We start from the raw sequence: 18,431 nt of genomic DNA on the forward strand, positions 1-18,431 counted from the left end.
GTCAAATCCTCCTTCTACCACCTTCACAACATCACAAAAATAAGATCCTCTCTCACATGCCCTGCTGCTGAGATACTGATCCATGCCTTCATCTCCTCCCGCCTTGATTACTGAACTCATTCCTCTGGCATCAGTGCTAGCTCTATCAAGAGACTCCAATTGGTCCAGAACGCATCCACCCGACTTTCAACTTTCACCAAATCCTGGCACCACATCACCCCAGTCCCAAAAGACCTCCACTGGCTACCCATCTCCCACCGGATCAATTACAAACTCCTGGTTCTTACCTATAAAGCCCTTCATAAATTGGCTCCCCCATACCTCACCGATCTCCTCTCCCCCTACCAACCCTCTCGGTCCCTCAGATCCACCTCAGCCTCCCTTCTCTCTACCCCCATGTCCAACCTCCGCGGCTTTGGTGACCGAGCCTTTTCCAGAGCAGCTCCCAGGCTCTGGAACTCACTTCCCCAAATCATTAGAGACTCAGAATCCACTCTTCCAATCCCATCTCAAGACACACCTCTTCTCCATTGCCTTCTTGTGCCCCCCAAACCGCTCATACACCCCCGGACTGGGGCAGGCTGGGGACTGAGCGCTTGACCTGCATCTGTGATTTATGTGATTTATGATGTTTGTTTTTCTTTCCCTTTATATCTGTCCTAGTCGGAGAGTACTGCTGGCGTCGTCTGTGGCTGCCGCTTCTCCCTCTCGTAGCCCCTCTTCCCATCCACCCCTGTATGTCTGTGTTACGTTCATCTGTCGTCTTGTTTCACTCCATTTATTGTAAAGTGACTTTGAGTACTTGGAAAGCGCTATATAAGATTGATTTATTATTATTATTTATCAAGGATCGGCTCTGAGCCCTTCCTTGTTTGCAATGGTGATGGACAGGTTGACGGACGAGATCAGGCAGGAGTCTCCATGGACTATGATTTTTGCAGATGACACTGTGATCTGTAGTGAGAGTAGGGTGCAGGTTGAGGAGAGCCTGGAGAGGTGGAGGTATGCACTGGAGAGAAGAGGAATGAAAGTCAGTTGGAGCAAGACGGAATACCTACGAGTGAATGAGAGGGAGGATAGTGGAATGGTGAGGATGCAAGGAGTAGTAGAGGTGATGAAGGCGTATGAGTTTAAATACTTGGGGTCAACTGTCCAAAGTAACGGGGAGTGCAGCAGAGAGGTGAAGAAGAGAGTGCAGGCAGGGTGGAGTGGGTGGAGAAGAGTGTCAGGAGTGATTTGTGACAGAAGGGTACCTGCAAGAGTTAAAGGGAAGGTTTACAAGATGGTTGTGAGACCAGCTATGTTGTATGGTTTGGAGACAGTGGCACTGATGAATGGACAGGAGGTGGAGCTGGAGGTGGCAGAGTTGAAGATGATAAGATTTTCACTGGGAGTGATGAAGAAGGACAGGATTAGGAACGACTATATTAGAGGGACAGCTCAGGTTGGACGATTGGGAGACAAAGCAAGAGAGACAAGATTGAGATGGTTTGGACATGTGTGGAGGAGAGATGCTGGGTATATTGGGAGAAGGATGCTGAATATGGAGCTGCCAGGGAAGAGGACAAGAGGAAGGCCAAAGAGGAGGTTTATGGATGTGGTGAGGGAGGACATGCAGGTGGCTGGTGTGACAGAGGAAGTTGCAGAGGACAGGAAGAGATGGAAACAGATGACCCCTAACGGGAACAGCCAAACGTAGTAGTAGTAGTAGTAGATGAAGAATATGATGAGCAGGATGCCAAGCAGTGTCCAGACACCACCAGAACAGCCCAGGACCCAAGCCATGATTACTGTGGTGTCATCTGCAAAAGTCACTATGCTGTTATGATATCTGGCAACACAGTCATGTGTGAACAGACTGTAGAATACGGGACCAAGGTAACAACCCTGCGGCGCTTCTGTGCTGAGAACTATGGTAGATGTAGCTGGTGCCTGCTTTCACTGTCTGAGGTCTGCCTGTCAGAAAGTCATATAACCATGCACAGATGGAATTACATGGACCAAGGTCCCTCAGCTTTAACACCAAGTTAGATGGTATAATGGTATTAAATGCAGAGCTATAGTCAGCAAACAACATTCTGACTTAGGTGTTTTTTTCTTCAAGGTGTTTTAACACAGTGTGCAAAGCCAATGAACAGCATCGTCCACAGATCTATTTAACTGGCAAGCAAACTGCAGCGGATCAAAGTAAGAAGGAATGTTAAGATTTATGTATGTCTTAAGTATTTTTTCAAAGCATTTCATGATTACTGAGGTCAAAGCAACAGCTCTGTAGTCACAGGATACAGGTGATTTAGCTGTGTTCATCACAGCCTCGATATAACAAATTCTTCAATTTGCCATCACACAAATAACCAAGCATAAAAAAGATAACATAAAAAAGAGATAACAAATTTGTTTGCAATATCCTTTGCAGTGAACGACGCTCCCACCAAAGCTCCTTTAAACAAGCATGACAAATTGGGCCATTGATGGTCTCAGTGTCTCTTAAGTGTGGCTATCCTTTTAGGGTATTTTTCACAGATGTTTTCACTCTAGATAAGAAAAATCTCTGTAATTAGTTTGAGTGATATATCATCATACTTCAAATATTGTGCGGTAACTGAAAAAGATATAAGTGATGGTCTTTTGTGGCTAATCCAACAAGCTAGCCATGTGGGCATTAGCCGCTATACAGATTCTATCGTGTTTGCAGAGCAGCGCTCTGCACTAATCAGATTTATGGCAAGCATAAACATAATTGTGTGCCTTTATGGATTCAAACGAACAATTGAGCTGCAGCAGACATTCCTTGTTTCCTTAGTCTCTCTGTTCCTGTGTCATTCTACTCAGCTCTTCACTTTCTCTCTCTTGACTTTTTTCTGACATCCTACCATACTTCCTTGTATTGTGTCGGACCTTGATGAGGTGAAAATAAACCCTTTGGGAGCGTCCAGGTGGCGTGGCAGTCTATGCCGTTGCCTACCAACATGGGGATTGCTGGTTCAAATCCCTGTGTTGCCTCTGGCTTGGTCGGGCATCCCTACAGACACAACTGGCCGTGTCTGTGGGTGGGAAGCCGGATGTGGGTATGTGTCCTGGTCGCTGTACTTGCACCTTCTCTGGTCGGTCTGGGTGTCTGTTTGGGCAGGAGGGGGAACTGGAGGGAACAGCGTGATCCTCCCACGCGCTACATCCCCCTGGTGGAACTCCTCACTGTCAGGTGAAAAGAAACAGCTGGTGACTCCACATGTATGGGGGGAGGCATGTGGTAGTCTGCTGCCCTCCCCGGATTGGCATAGGGGGTGCAGCAGAGACCAGGACGGCTCGGAAGAGTGGGGTAATTGGCCAAGAACAATTGGGGAGAAACATGGGGGGGGGGGGTAGACCCTTTGTGGAGAGCGAGCATCATGGTCACTTCAAGATGACCTCTGCCCCAATTCAGAAGGTCAATAAAACAGATACATGTGCACATACAAACCCGCATACAAGTGTACACAAATAGGCAATGAAATTGTATACAACCAGTTTACTAAAAGTGCTGATGATGAGAGCTGAAAGAGGAAATAGCAGAGGGGCTCGTCTGTTCTTCAAAGACAGCACACGTGACTGATGAGCATGTCTGTCATGTCACTCTCTAGCTTTCTCGAGACTGATTTGATGCCTGAGCATTTCACTGCCAGCAGTGCCTGCCACGATGTATTGTTGTGCATTTGACAAATAAAAGAATTCCAACTTGAACTTGAACCGTACCTGCCAAGGTCGCTCACTGTTGTTTGGGGGGTGGGAATGAAGGGGGATATCCACGCCACAGTGCTATATGCTAAAACCCATCTCAACCAGCAGCCCTGCTTGGTTTTTATTTTTCCTCCCTTCGGGAAAAGATGAGACTGAAGCCTGCGGGGGCCGAGGTATCAATCTACCATCGCACAATGAGCCTTTTTTACTGAGCAAACACACACCCAGGCCCAAGCCACAATGGCCGGGGTTAATACTTGCTGGGCCATTCTCATTATGAAACCGAGAGAAAGAGAAAGAGCGACGGACAAAGAGGCGAGAGAGGAAAAAAGAGTAGGGTGCAAAATAGGTTAGGGAGAAGGAGAGCGAGGGAGCGCGAGAGAGAAACAGGGAGAGAGATGGAGAGCGAGAGAGACAGAGAGAGTGAGAGAGATTTGATTGATTTTAAAAAGGTACATTTATTCAGAATACACTACAGTCCAACAGCTGATACTCAAACACAATCATCTCTTTATCATCCAGCTCACACAAAAAAAAAAAAACGTTTCGGGGGGGAAAGACGACCACTGAGTAGTCTAAACAAGTATTTGTAAAAACAGAATTTCAGAATAAAATAGCCCAACATAACAAACACAAATTCACTTCAGGGGGTTTGCAGCAACACAACAGCCTGCCCTTAGACCCTCGCATCGAATGAGGAACAACTCCCCAAAAAAACCCTTTAACAGCCAGAGAGAGAGGGAGAGAGAGAGAGAGAGAGAGAGAGAGAGAGAGAGAGAGAGAGAGAGAGAGAGAGAGAGAGAGAGAGAGAGAGAGAGAGAGAGAGAGAGAGAGGAGAGAGAGAGTGAGAGAGTGGGAGAGAGAGAGTGAGAGAGGGGGAGAGCGAGAGAGAGCAAGAGAGACAGCAAGAGAGAGAGAGGGAGAGAGAGAGCGCGAGCGAGAGAGAGGGAGGGAGGGAGAGAGACCGTGAGAGAGAGAGAGAGGGAGAGGAAAATTCCTTTCGAGAGAGAGAATGTTGACCTGTGTAACATGATCACGTCCTGTGCTCATTTACAGTATGGAGGAATTTCAAACCATCGCATAAAATTCTCAATACAATGCGGGTTGGGGAGGTCGGGATAAAACCTCTGGACTAAAAGTATAGCTGATGCTTTCTGCCACCCGACTGGATGCACAGACGTGTCGGCGGGAATAACACACACACACACACACACACACACACACACACACACACACACACACACAGACGCACACACACGCCCTCTCCTCCTCACAACATCTATGTGTCGGAGTGATGAATGTCTCCTTCCTGGGAGTGACCTCCAAGGTCAGCAGCAGTGAGGCAAGTGCAGCCTGACTGCCACGTTCCCCCAGCAGCTACAGCAGCAACTGCAGCAGCAGCTACACCAGCAGCTACAGCAGCTACACCAGTTACAGCAGAAGCTACAGCAGCAGCTACACCAGCAGCTACACCAGTTACAGCAGAAGCTACAGCAGCAGCTACACCAGCAGCTACACCAGCTACAGCAGCAGCTACAGCAAGGTACCGGCTCAGGCATCAAGCTCTGCTGCTTGGCCACCGCTCTAATCTGAAATGTAATCAAACTGGCTGTAGCGCTATAGGCTCTGCTGGGCTGGAAGGGGAGGGTGAGAGCGAGTGTGAGGGTAGGGGGGTGGGAGTGAGGTGCAGGATGGTGAAGAGCAGCAGGTCCATTTTATTGCTTTTAAGGCTATAACATGCTGCTCTTATAGCGTACGCATGCAGCGGTGTGTCATTCAACCCACACATGTTCTCACACATAAATACACATGTGAGCAAGTTGAGGTTGATGTAAGTATGCACTCACACGCACGCGCGCACACACACACACACACTCACACATGCACACACACACTCACACATGCACACACACACACAAGCATAGAAACAAGACTTCCCACGAGACGTCACACTCTCAGAGCTTGTGTATGGCTGTGTATGATTGTGTATGGCTGTGGTGTTTATTGTTGTGCTTATGGCTCTGTGTGGGCAGACCTGAGGCCTGCTGTCACAGCTGTCCAGTGCACACACCACCAGCACCACCAGTCTAGCTGTCAGAGCCCACACCACTAGCATCATTAGTCTAGCTGACAGAGCCCACACCACCAGCACCACCAGTTTAGCTGACAGAGCCCACACCACCAGCACCACCAGTCTAGCTGACAGAGCCCACACCACCAGCACCACCAGTCTAGCTGACAGAGCCCACATCACCAGCACCACCAGTCTAGCTGTCAGAGCCCACATCACCAGCACCACCAGTCTAGCTGACAGAGCCCACATCCAACCGACACCTCCCTCATAACAGTAGACCACTAGGCTCGACGCACACACATAAACTACTACACGCTCAGGTTCATACACAAGCATTTAAGATCAGGTTGTGTGCATGTGGGTATGAGTGTGAAACAGAGAGAGAGAGACAGAGAGACAGACGAAGAGAGGGAGGGAGAGTGAAAGAGGGATAAAAATTCAGTGGAGGTGCAATGAGAAGGAAAAGGATCAGTCAGCAGGACCCGTGTAAAAATTACACCACAAAACAAAACTCCTTATGCCTCGTGCCCCAAAGCCCATTTGTCCCATTCCCACACGCATGCCACCTCTGCCTCGGGACGCGCCTGTAAATTAGACATAAGTATGTCGTTACACACAACAGCCAGTGACAGTGGCCTAATGAGCATGGGCAGCGGAGATGCATCTGCAGCATCCCTCACCAGGCACATCCTATCTGGGCTGCACCATCAATCTTTCTGCCAATGCCACGGCAACCACCATCTATGCCACACCATCATAAACACGTTTATTATTCATGAATTAGCATTATTGTCCACTTAATTATTCAGCAGGTCTTAATTATGAGGCAGATAATCTACACCGGGTCATAGGAAATTAGATGAGGAAAGATAATGTTGTTTCAAGGGTCTTCAAATATTGGAAGGGAATGTGGAGTATTTTCTGCATAGGAATGAGCAGTTATGAATTTTTTGAGTGGGTATAAGGGCTTTAGAGGAATCTTGCAGGGGAACAATTTCCGTCATTGGTCGACGTGGAGTTGGTGGAGAAATAGGAGGGGTGGGGTGGGGGGGTAGAGGAAAACAAGTTAGATTAATGAGAGAATGAGAGGTGATTTTTGCAAGGAGGGCCAATTATGACTAGGATCACGCAACACAAAAAAATGAGAACGAGTTTATCTATTTCAGAAATCTTGAGATACATCTCTCTTTATATATATATATATATATATATATATATATATATATATATATATATATATAAACTCCAGTGAGTTTTGCTCCCTATTTGTTGAGCACTTTCCCTACTGTTATAGTAGTATATATATATATATATGTATCTATATATGTATCTCTCTTTCTCTTGCTCTATAGATACACACACACCCCCACATCCCCACACACTACTATTACTACTACTACTACTTTCAGCTGCTCCCATTAGGGGGCGCCACAGCAGATCATCCGTTTCCATCTCTTCCTGTCCTCTGCATCTTCCTCTGTCACACCAGCCACCTGCATGTCCTCCCTCCCCACATCTATAAACCTCCTCTTTGGCCTTCCTCTTCTCCTCTTCCCTGGCAGCTCCATATTCAGCATCCTTCTCCCAGTATACCCAGCATCTCTCCTCCACACATGTCCAAACCATCTCAATCTTGTCTCTCTTGCTTTGTCTCCAAACCGTCCAACCTGAGCTGTCCCTCTAATATACTCCTTCCTAATCCTGTCCTTCTTCATCACTCCCAGTGAAAATCTTATCATCTTCAACTCTGCCACCTCCAGCTCCTCCTCCTGTCTTTACTATATGGACAAAATATATGTGTGTGTGTGTGTGTGTGTATATATATATATGTGTGTGTGTGTGTGTGTGTGTGTGTGTATATAAAAAATCCCGTTAGTCACGTAAATTCTCTATGAGACAGCACAAGCATGTTTCGTGCTATAAGCAATCATCAGCTGTCAATAAAACTACAGTAGTTTCTATTCTTCTTCGATGGTCCACCGAAATGATGACTGTGATGCAGTTTAAGCTTCTTGTCTCTTTCGTTCAACAGCTGTTCTCGATTGCCTTACTGTGGAGCGCCATCTCTCTCTGTCCAGGGCCACTGTCTCCCAACTGGAGTCATCTATGCCGCAGATCTTCATGTGGCAACTTGAGCACATCTTTGAAGCGTAGCTTCTGGCCTCCCTGCTTCCTTTTTCCCTGGCACAGCTCCCCGCAGAAAACCTCTTTTGGTAGGCGGTTGTCTGGCATTCTTTTCACTTGGCCGGCCCATCTGAGCTGGGAGGCTGTTATAAGGGCTTCATCACTGACAGTACCAGCACGTCTCAATACTTCCACGTCGGGCACCTTGTCCTCCCATCTGATTCGCAGCAGCTTTTGCAGATGACGAAGCTGTATGCTGGTGAGCTTCTTGATGTGCTTGCAATACAGCGTTATGCATTCAGTGGAGGAGAGTAGAGACGGGAGAACAGCTGTGTTGTCAGCCTGATGTCATGGTGGGACCAAAGTCATTTGTGGAGGGCACCGAAGGCTTTTGTGGCCGCTTGGATTCTTCTGTCCACTTCTAAGTCAGAGGAGTTTGTATCTGTCACAGCACTGCTCAGATAGGTAAAGCATTCAGTGGTCTTCAGAGTTGCTCCATTAACCAAAATACTAGGCTGACCTTCTTTGGGGCTTTTCCGAGGGGGAGGCTGGTACAGAAGCTCTGTATTGGAGACGTTGATCTTAAGTTGAAAGAGGGTAGCCACTGAAGAGAAGTGGTCTACTATGTCTTGCATTTCTCCAGCATCATTGGCAACCAGAGCTGAGTCATCTGCAAAGAGAAGCTCTCGAACACAGCGTTCTCTCTTGTTTTGGTAGATGCCTTGAGTCTTGCAAGACTGTAGAGGTTCCCATCTGTTCGGGTCCTGATGTACAAGCCACCTCTCAAGTTGGCTGACACTGTTTCTAGGACTTCAAAGAACCACATCCAGGCTGTAGGGTAGCACTCACCAATTTCAAAAAGGACAGGGACAGTGCCTCATTTCCACCAAATTATTTTGGCCAGCAAAACATGCTAACGTTTATATATATAAAATGTGTGTGTGTATGTGTATGTATATATATGTGTGTGTCTGTGTGTGTGTAGGGTGTAGATGCAATATATGCATTGCACAAAGTCAATGATATTCTTGTTTTCTGCATACTTCAGCTTTAAATGTCATTCTATTCTTGTAACTACTCTGTTTCTGAAAGAAATACAACCTTACCCCAACCCTTCATCATTGCATTGCCCCATTTTGCTCCATGTGTCTTCCCTCCACAGCCACCCCTCCTGTCCTCCACCTCAAGCTACGCCCTCTTTCTCTGTCTCCCCATCTCCCCTTCCTTCCCCCTTCCACATCTCTCTCTCTCTCCCTCTGTTGCTCTCTCTGTTTTCCAGTCTGAGCACACACACACACACACACACACACACACACAATACGGAGGGCAATGAATCATTCATACTGGCACATAATCCCAAGGCCCTCTCCCTGGGGACGGAGACAGAGGGATGGAGAGACAGACGAGGGGGAGTGGGATGGATAGAGAGGGAAGAGGTAGAGCCAGACAGGATAGAAGTTCAGATGGAAAACAATAAGGTGGTAGATGTGGTGAAGCGATTTAGAGCAGTGTAAAGGGAGCCAGGCCCTGCCATTACAGAAGACACTTCACAGGTTACTTAGGTCTGACCAGATCCTGCATGCCCTGACACACACGGCTGTTTGCACAGCACATAAGATATACACAGTCTTATGGACCACATAAAGACATAGCTTTTTAAGTCTCCGGTAAAGGAGGTGTCTGTGTGCGTGGGTGCTTGTGTGTAGATAATGTGTGATCAAGGCTCAGCGTTTTCGGTTTTTATTTTTCAAAGCCACCCAGCATGCCGAACTTCACCACAAGAGGACACTGTTACATAACCTCACACGAACAGGAACAACCCTTGGATCCGTGGAAACATAAAATCCGGGTGAAAATCAGTTTAAACCGATCTGCTCCTTTTTAAAAATCTGGGTATTTTTCAGTGAAAATCGGTAAAAACTGAAAACGCTGAGCCTCGTGTATGATATGTATGTGAGAGTGCGTGTTCATGTGTGCGCTTACAAGCTCATGTACGTATGTGTGCGCTTGTGAAAGCACGAATGCCTCTGTATGCGTGCAAGTCTGGTTCTATGCTCAAGAGGGTATATTCTGCTTAGTGTGCACAGGGTTGTAGTCTACACCAGTCTAGCCCAGTTCAGTTCAAATGCAAAGATGGCTGAAACCAAGTTAAGTTCAAGACTAGGGCTGTGCGATATGACGACACATATCGTGTGATGATAGAAAACGTCTATTAAGCTCTATCGTTTATTTCGTTGTGTCGCAAATCCCACTCTTTACAGTGATATTTTTCGTCATTTGGACGACCCTTTCCGCTCTTCGCACAGCACAGACACAGGCAAGAAATTTGCATGAAGGCAACACAAACAAATGTGGGCCTATAAAGCCCTTCGAGACAGCAACTGTGATGAAGGACTGTACAAATAAACTCGACTTGACAGGGAAGGTAATGCTGAATGGGGTCATTGTGAACAGAAGCACTCTGACCAACCAGGGCAAAACGAGCAGCTCGTACCGAAAAGAGGGGCTACCTCTGTCGTATGGACGTGGTCTGGGTATGAAGAGTCTGACACGGACCAGAAAACCGTACTTTGCAAAATGTGCCGCGCATGCTGTTCCCCACAAGAGACTCAAACACCACTAGCCTCTTTTACCACCTACGCAAGAATCACGTCAAACAGTACAAAGACAGCCTACACGCTACCACGCTACTTCGTTTGAATAAAAGGATAAAAATAATCAAATGTGAGTAAGTACCTTTATTTGTTGGGTATATAATTCAGAATGTAATAAGAAATAGGCCTTTCGGCGACCCTACAGACACAATTGGCCAATTGGCCATGTCTACGGGTGGGAAGCTGGATGTGGGTATGTGTCCTGGTCGCTGAACTAGTGCCTCCTCTGGTCAGTTGGGGCTTCTGTTTGGGGGGGGGGGACTAGGGGGAATATGAATGGCCTATATCGTATGGAACTCTCTCCCACAAGACATTCTCAACATTGACTCTCTTTCAACCTTCAAATCCCATCTCAAAACGTACCTTCTCAAACTGGCATATTCAGTCTGAGCCACGCTTCCCTGAGTTGTGTGCAGATGATGACTTTATACTTATCTGTTGTGTTAACTTTTTATTGTCTACCCTGCTTTGTTTTGATTTTACGCTGTCTGATGCAGTGCTGTTTTTTTAACTGTGTTTTGTAAGGTGTCCTTGAGTGTTTTTAAAGGCGCCCACAAATAAAATGCATTATTATTATTATTATTATTATTATCATAATAGCGTGATCCTCCCACGCGCTACATCTCCTTGGTGAAACTCCTCACTGTCAGGTGACAAGAAGCGGCTGGTGACTCCACATGAATGGGAGGAGGCATGTGGTAGTCTGCAGCCCTCCCCGGATCAGCAGAGGGGGTGGAGCAGCGACCGGGACGGCTCAGAAGAGTGGGGAAGTACAATTGGGGAGAAAAAGGGAGAAAAATAATCCAAAAAACAAATTAAAAAAAAGAAATAGGCCTTTCCATGTGGTAATTTTATATAAACTATTTATTCATTGAATTTACAGAAAATGGCCTATATCGTGATACGTATCGTTATTATGATATGAATGGCCTACATCGTGATATGCATCGTTATCATGATATGAATGGCCTATATCATGATATGTATTGTTATCGTGATATGAATTACCTACATCATGATATGTATCGTTATCGTGATATGAATGGCTTATATCATTATATGTATCGTTATCGTGATATGAATGGCCTATATCGTGATATGAACGGCCTACATCATGATATGTATCGTTATCGTGATATGAATGGCCTATATCATATGTATCGTTATCGTGATATGAACGGCCTATATCGTGATATGAATGGCATACATCATATGTATCGTTATCGTGATATGAATGGCCTATATCATGATATGAATGGCCTATATCGTGATATGAATGGCCTACATCATGATATGTATCGTTATCGTGATATGAACGGCCTATATCGTGATATGAATGGCCTACATCGTGATATGAATGGCCTATATTGTGATATGAATGGCCTACATCGTGACATGATTGGCCTACATCATGATATGAATGGCCAATATCATGATATGAGGTTTTGGTCATATTGCACAGCCCTATTCAAGGCCAAAGTGAGTTTAATATTCAAGTTTTTTTTTAAATATCAATAAATTAAAGAAGAACCAGGTAATTTTTGGATTTTGGCAATGACCTTTACATCACCTGTTGAAAAGACATCCAAGAGGCTTTTTTCTTCCACTTCATAGCATAGCAACAACATATTTGCTTTTATTCACAAGCCATAAAACAAAAGACCAATGCGGAAGAAGAGGAGCTATTTTCACAGACCAGGTAAAGCAAAATGTCTAATACGTAAGTGCAACATAGAGCAGTCCCTATATTTTGCGAGAGGGAAAGTGTCTGAAAGGCATTCGTATCGTTCTCCGGAAGCCATCACACCGCGTGACCAAAATTAATTTAATGATGGTGATGTTAAACCAAAAAAGTTAGCTGACAACGCTTAAAGGAGCTATAGAGAGCCGCCGATTTTTGGGAAAATTTTAAATTTAAGTGAGAAAAATAGGCAAATGTGTTACCAAAGAACTTGCTATCTCTGTAATCAAAGGAATTTATGGGAGGAAAATTTACATTCAACGGCGGCCGAGGCCGAGACGAGAGTGAGTAATACTGTGTTGGATGTTAAGTCTATGACTCTGTTTACACTTGGTTTTAAAATGCGTTTTGGGCGATCGGATCACAAGTGGACCGCGAGACGCATCGCCGTTTACACCTGTGTCTATCATGCGTCTCCAAATGTGTCCTGCTGACCACTTGTGATCAGATTTTGTTACTCCGAAGAAGAAGAAGATTTCCTGTTACATCCTCGTCGGGGACGCATCAGGACGCATTAGCGTTTAGACTACAAAAGATGTGTGGGTCAAACGCGCCCCGGACCACCTCGGCAAGTGGTTTGAGTAACCGGTTCACAAAACGTTCTGGTGGTCGTTTAGACTTGTGTTTAGCGCTGTCCACTTGTGACTTGATCGCAAAAAAATGCATTTTAAAACCAAGAGTAAACGGCGTCTATGAGTTGGAGACCGTAGAGTCTTTTTGTAGTTACACATACTACCGTAAATGCTACTGTAAATGCCAGCAGCCAGGCTTAGTGGAGGTTTGACTCGTTCGCTGGACTCCGGTCCCTTACCTCCCATTAGCATGCTCCTGAACAAAACCATTAGTCCTCCAGAACCCCGTGCTGTGCATGAGTAAGTTTGTGTGTATTTCATCATCGCCATCTCGTATGCGCAAGCGCACACACACACAAGAGACCAGTCCAAAGTGGTTGATTTCCTGGGGGAGTGTCTGCTGCCTGTATCCCTAGGATACCGTTACTGAAGGAGGTGGGGATGGGATGGGTTTGAAGCACTGGGGTCAGGGGAAGGAGGGCAGCAATAAAACATGTTCAAGTTTCCGTTCTTTCCAAAAGCTCTGCACAGATTCTGTCCAACCTCTCGTCTCTTTCCACCTTATCATTCTTCCCACACCTCCCCAAACTTATCGTCTGACCTCCTTGCCACTCCTCTCTCCGTCCTCATCCTATCTATCCTACCCTCCACCTTTCCCTCCTTTCCTTTCCTTGCCCGAGCTTCCCACTTGTCCCCCCCACACTGCTTTTTCCTGACCTCCAGCCGTCATCCTCACACCTCTAAGCATCTTCCTCATCCTCCCCTTTCCTCAACGATTCTTAATTCCTCACTTTCTAACCCCCACACACACAACCCTGTCTCCTCATCAACATTTGTCCCCCTTTACATATCCCACCTCAGCAGTTCTTATCCTTCTTCTTTTCTTTGCCTTCATCACTCCGCCACAAATCTATTAGTCTTTCCCCTCCTCCTCGCCGACCCACTTCCACGCCTGGTGAAGCTGGGAGGCCCAGTGGACTTCTGTCTAAGGCTCTTTATGGCCCACTCCAAATAAGGGAGCTGTGAGGGCGAGTCATGGCTGCAGCAGTGCAAGACAAATATACATCAGCACGCACTGACTGCAAAAGATGTGTGAACCCATACAAACATGCAAACATTCAGATGGGCAAACAGGCCAACAGAGACCGGCATGCAGACACACAGACACACAGACACAAACACACCAACGAATGAGCACACAGGAGCATGCCTGTGTTTGCACAAAAAGAGAGACAGACAAGTCTGAGAGAGACAACGAGATTCACTTGTGTGTGCACACAAGAACATGCACGTAAGTACACACAACCAGAGTACTCTAATGTAATCCCTGCCACTTCAGCAAAACCTGCAACAAGGAAATCAAAGAGGGTTGAGTCAGTTCATCTGGATATCGAGCATACGTCAAGACACTGCAACAAGGAAGATATTCTCTCCCTAAACGTCCGGTACTTTCCGACACTAATCCACTCTTCCCTTTACTGGTGACTCAATCACCTTACTAAATGAACCACCGTGTGTCATCTGTAGCAGGTCTTTTTTCTCGACAATGCACAAAGATACATGGACACACACAGAAAAGCTTCCTTCTTCTGGCGCAAAATGCCAAGAGAAAAGCAAACATATACTGACGAACGCGGTTGTTAATGGCACAGAAAGGCTGCAACTTGAACGGACAGCCTCGCACCCACGGGTAAAGAACACTGTGGTTGAAAGGTACTTTTAAATCTTTCCACATCGTCATCCATCACCCTCCTCGACCAAAAAACCCCCCAAAACATTCTTTTCCTCATTTCGAGCATAGAGGCTGTTTTTTCCTTTAATGCATTCACGTAGCCAGCCCTCACCCCTTCCTCTCCACTCTTCCCCTCTCCCACATACCAATACCTTTGATGTCTTCATTGGGAATGGGAGGGCACTTTGTGAGACTAGGAGGCCGGGTACCCTCATTGTTCTGGCTGAATGTGTGTGTTTGTTCCACTATTACCGTGATGAGCTCTCCAAGTCTCTAATTGGCACGTTGCTGCCCAACGGGTCAGGCCTCCCCTATCTCCCAAGCCGTCTGTGAATGAGAGAGAGCCAGAGAGACAGACAGAGAGCGATAGCGAGGGACTGATGGAGAGAAAGAGTGGGTGGTAAAGAGAAACTAAAGGGAGGGAGAGGGGTTAATAGAGAGAGGATAATAGAGAGGTGGAGGAGGAGGAGGATGAATATTGGGCGCATGGCAGGATCTGAGCAGACGAGCAGAAAGAAAAAGTTGAGGACAAAAAAAGGAAGACAGGCAGGAAAAAAATAAAAAATAAAAGAATATACCTTCTTTTTCTGAAATCAAACACCTAAAACGACGATCATGACGCCATATTAATTTCTTTATCATCCTGGAAGTGCAACTGAAAAATGTGTATCAAACAAAATCATCATTTTTCTTAAAGTCAAACTCTCACACATGGGTGTGTGTGTCTGTCTACAGCTAAGCTCGCAAACTACTGGACCTATCAGCCTGTTCTGTTTTTGTTTTGTGCAGTTATGACTGTATAATGAAGACCCTCCCATGGTTGCGGTGATTCAAAACCTTTGAACATTTGTTTTCATCGCCGCTGCTCCCTCTCCGCTCCCTCTCCTCATTCACTCCCTAGCTCACTCGACCAGTGCTGCTCTCCGTCCCTGCCCGATCTGAGTCAAGCGTAGATGTGAGGTGTGCACGCACGAGCATAAACGGTTTACCCAGTTTTATTATGTTATGAAAATAAAGACGGGTTTAGGGTCAGACCAAAATGGAAAGTGCAAGTTCATATTGGTCGCATTCATGAGCGGGTTTGCCTAGGAGGCTGCACATCCACGGACTGACAGGCAAAACGCTTTTATTAGTTTTTTTTTTGTTTTTTAGCTTGAGCGCTGCATATTAATGACTTATTTTTTCATATTTCACGTTAAATTGACTTGGGCGCTGCAAAAAAAGAAGTCTTATAGTGGCAGGAGAAACAGTTATTTCTGTCCATGTGTGCGTGATTATGTCCAACATGTCTGGTTACAGATGCACTATGACTACCACCGAGGCCTTGCAGTATTTACAGGCGTTGGACAGCGGCCATTTTGAATTGTTTAAAAATAGTATTAAAGTTGTTAAAATGTTCATTTTGGTGTCAGTTAGTTTCTTAACAGACATACTAACATATACAATGGATTAATATCTCAGGTGGGTATTTATCTTGACAGAAAACAGAGTTTAAAAGCTGCAGCAGCCAAAATGACCGCCCACGGTGGTTCAGGTAGGAGTGACATCCCGGTGGAGAAAGGTCACTTCTAAATCAGCGATCTGGGGACTCTTCAGCACGTCTTCATCACTAACCGAGCGAGGACAGGACTGAATGAGTACATCACTCATATGGCTATCAGAATTGGGATTGATTCATTAGTAGTTCATGCCATGTCATTTATTGCAATAAAGGGCAAATGGTTCCAGTGAAGTAAGCATTACTTAACAGAGTATTCAAACTGAGGTGGAAAGTGGAAAAGGATCTTAATTAGAACATATTAAAAAAAACTCATCAGATAAACGTAACTGTTGTTGAAATTTGTATATTTTTGTCACATCCAAGCTGCTTGCTTGAAAGCAGCAGCAGCAACAGCAGCAGCAGCAGTAGCAGTAGTAGTAGTAGTAGTAGTAGTAGCAGTAGCAGTAGCAGCAGTAGCAGTAGTAGCAGTAGTAGTAGTAGTAGTAGCAGTAGCAGTAGTAGTAGCAGCAGTAGCAGTAGTAGTAGTAGCAGTAGTAGTATTAGTAGCAGCATTAGCAGTAGTAGTAGTAGCAGTAATAGTAGTAGTAGTAGTAGTAGCAGTAGCAGTAGCAGTAGCAGTAATAATAATAATAATAAATCAATCTTATATAGCGCTTTTCAAGTACTCAAAGTCGCTTTACAATAAATGGAGTGAAACAAGACGACAGATGAACATAACACAGACATACAGGGGTGGATGGGAAGGGGGGCTACGAGAGGGAGAAGCGGCAGCCACAGACGACGCCAGCAGTACTCTCCGACTAGGACAGATATAAAGGGAAAGAAAAACAAACATCATAAATCACATACATCACAGATGCAGGTCAAGTGCTCAGTCCCCAGCCTGCCCCAGACCAGGGTTTTTTTTGAGCGGACGGACGGACGGGGGGGGGGGGGGCACGAGAAGGCAATGGAGAAAAGGTGTGTCTTGAGACGGGATTGGAAGAGTGAGAGGGATTCTGAGTCTCTAATGATTTGGGGAAGTGAGTTCCAGAGCCTGGGAGCTGCTCTGGAGAAGGCTCAGTCACCAAAGCCTTCTCTCTACCCCCCAGGTTGGACCTGGGGGTAGAGAGAAGGGAGGCTGAGGTGGACCTGAGAAACGAGAGGGTTGGTAGGGGGAGAGGAGATCGGTGAGGTATGGGGGAGCCAATTTGTGAAGGGCTTTATAAGTGAGAACCAGGAGTTTGTAATTGATCCTGTGGGAGATGGGTAGCCAGTGGAGGTCTTTTAGGACTGGGTTGATGTGGTGCCAGGATTTGGTGAAAGTTAAAAGTCAGAGGGATGCGTTCAGGACCAATTGGAGTCTCTTGATAGAGTTAGCACTGATGCCATAGAGGAGTGAATTGCAGTAATCAAGGCGGGAGAAGATGAAGGCATGGATCAGAATCTCAGCAGCAGGGCGTCTGAGAGAGGATCTTATTTTTGCAATGTTGCGAAGGTGGTAGAAGGAGGATTTGACCATTTGGCGGATATGTGGCTCCAGAGAGAGAATGGGATCAAGGATCACACCAAGGTTGCGTGCCTGGGGGGAAGGGGAGACAGTAGTGCCATCGATGGTGAGTGCAAGGTTGTTGATTTGGCTGAGAGTGGACTTGGAGCCAATGAAGAGGAGTTCAGTTTTGTCACTGTTGAGTTTGAGGAGGTTTTGCTGCATCCAGACTTTAACTGCAGACAGACAGGAGTCGATGTGAGAGAGGGGTGGATTGTGAGGGGATTTGGTGCTGAGGTATATCTGGGTGTCATCAGCATAACAATGGAAGTCCAAGTTGAAATGGCGGAGAATCTGACCAAGAGGGAGGATGTAGATGATGAAAAGGAGTGGGCCGAGTACAGAACCTTGGGGAACACCTTGTGTGACTGTGGATGGAACAGAGGAGTGGTTGTGAAGTGAGATGAAGTGTGACCTGTTGGAGAGGTAAGACTGGAGCCAGCTGAGTACGGTGCCTTCAATACCGACATCTTTCAATTTGGTGAGCAGGATGTTGTGACTCACGGTATCGAAGGCTGAACTCAGGTCAAGGAGGATGAGGATGTTAAGGGCTCCAGTAACAGCAGAGATGCGGAGGTCATTAAGTACTTTAAGGAGTGCAGTTTCAGTGCTATGAAGTGGGCGAAAACCAGACTGGAGGGGTTCAAGTAGGTTGTTGGAGTGTAGGTAGGTTTGGAGTTGTGTGGCAACAATGCGTTCCAGGGTTTTAGAGAGGAAGGGGAGATTGGAAATTGGCTGGTAGTGGTTGAGGCAGGATGGATCAAGACCAGGTTTCTTGAGAATTGGGG

The sequence above is a fragment of the Lampris incognitus genome, chromosome 10 (genome assembly GCF_029633865.1).
Source record: "Lampris incognitus isolate fLamInc1 chromosome 10, fLamInc1.hap2, whole genome shotgun sequence".
In the NCBI taxonomy this organism is placed as follows: Eukaryota; Metazoa; Chordata; class Actinopteri; order Lampriformes; family Lampridae; genus Lampris; species Lampris incognitus.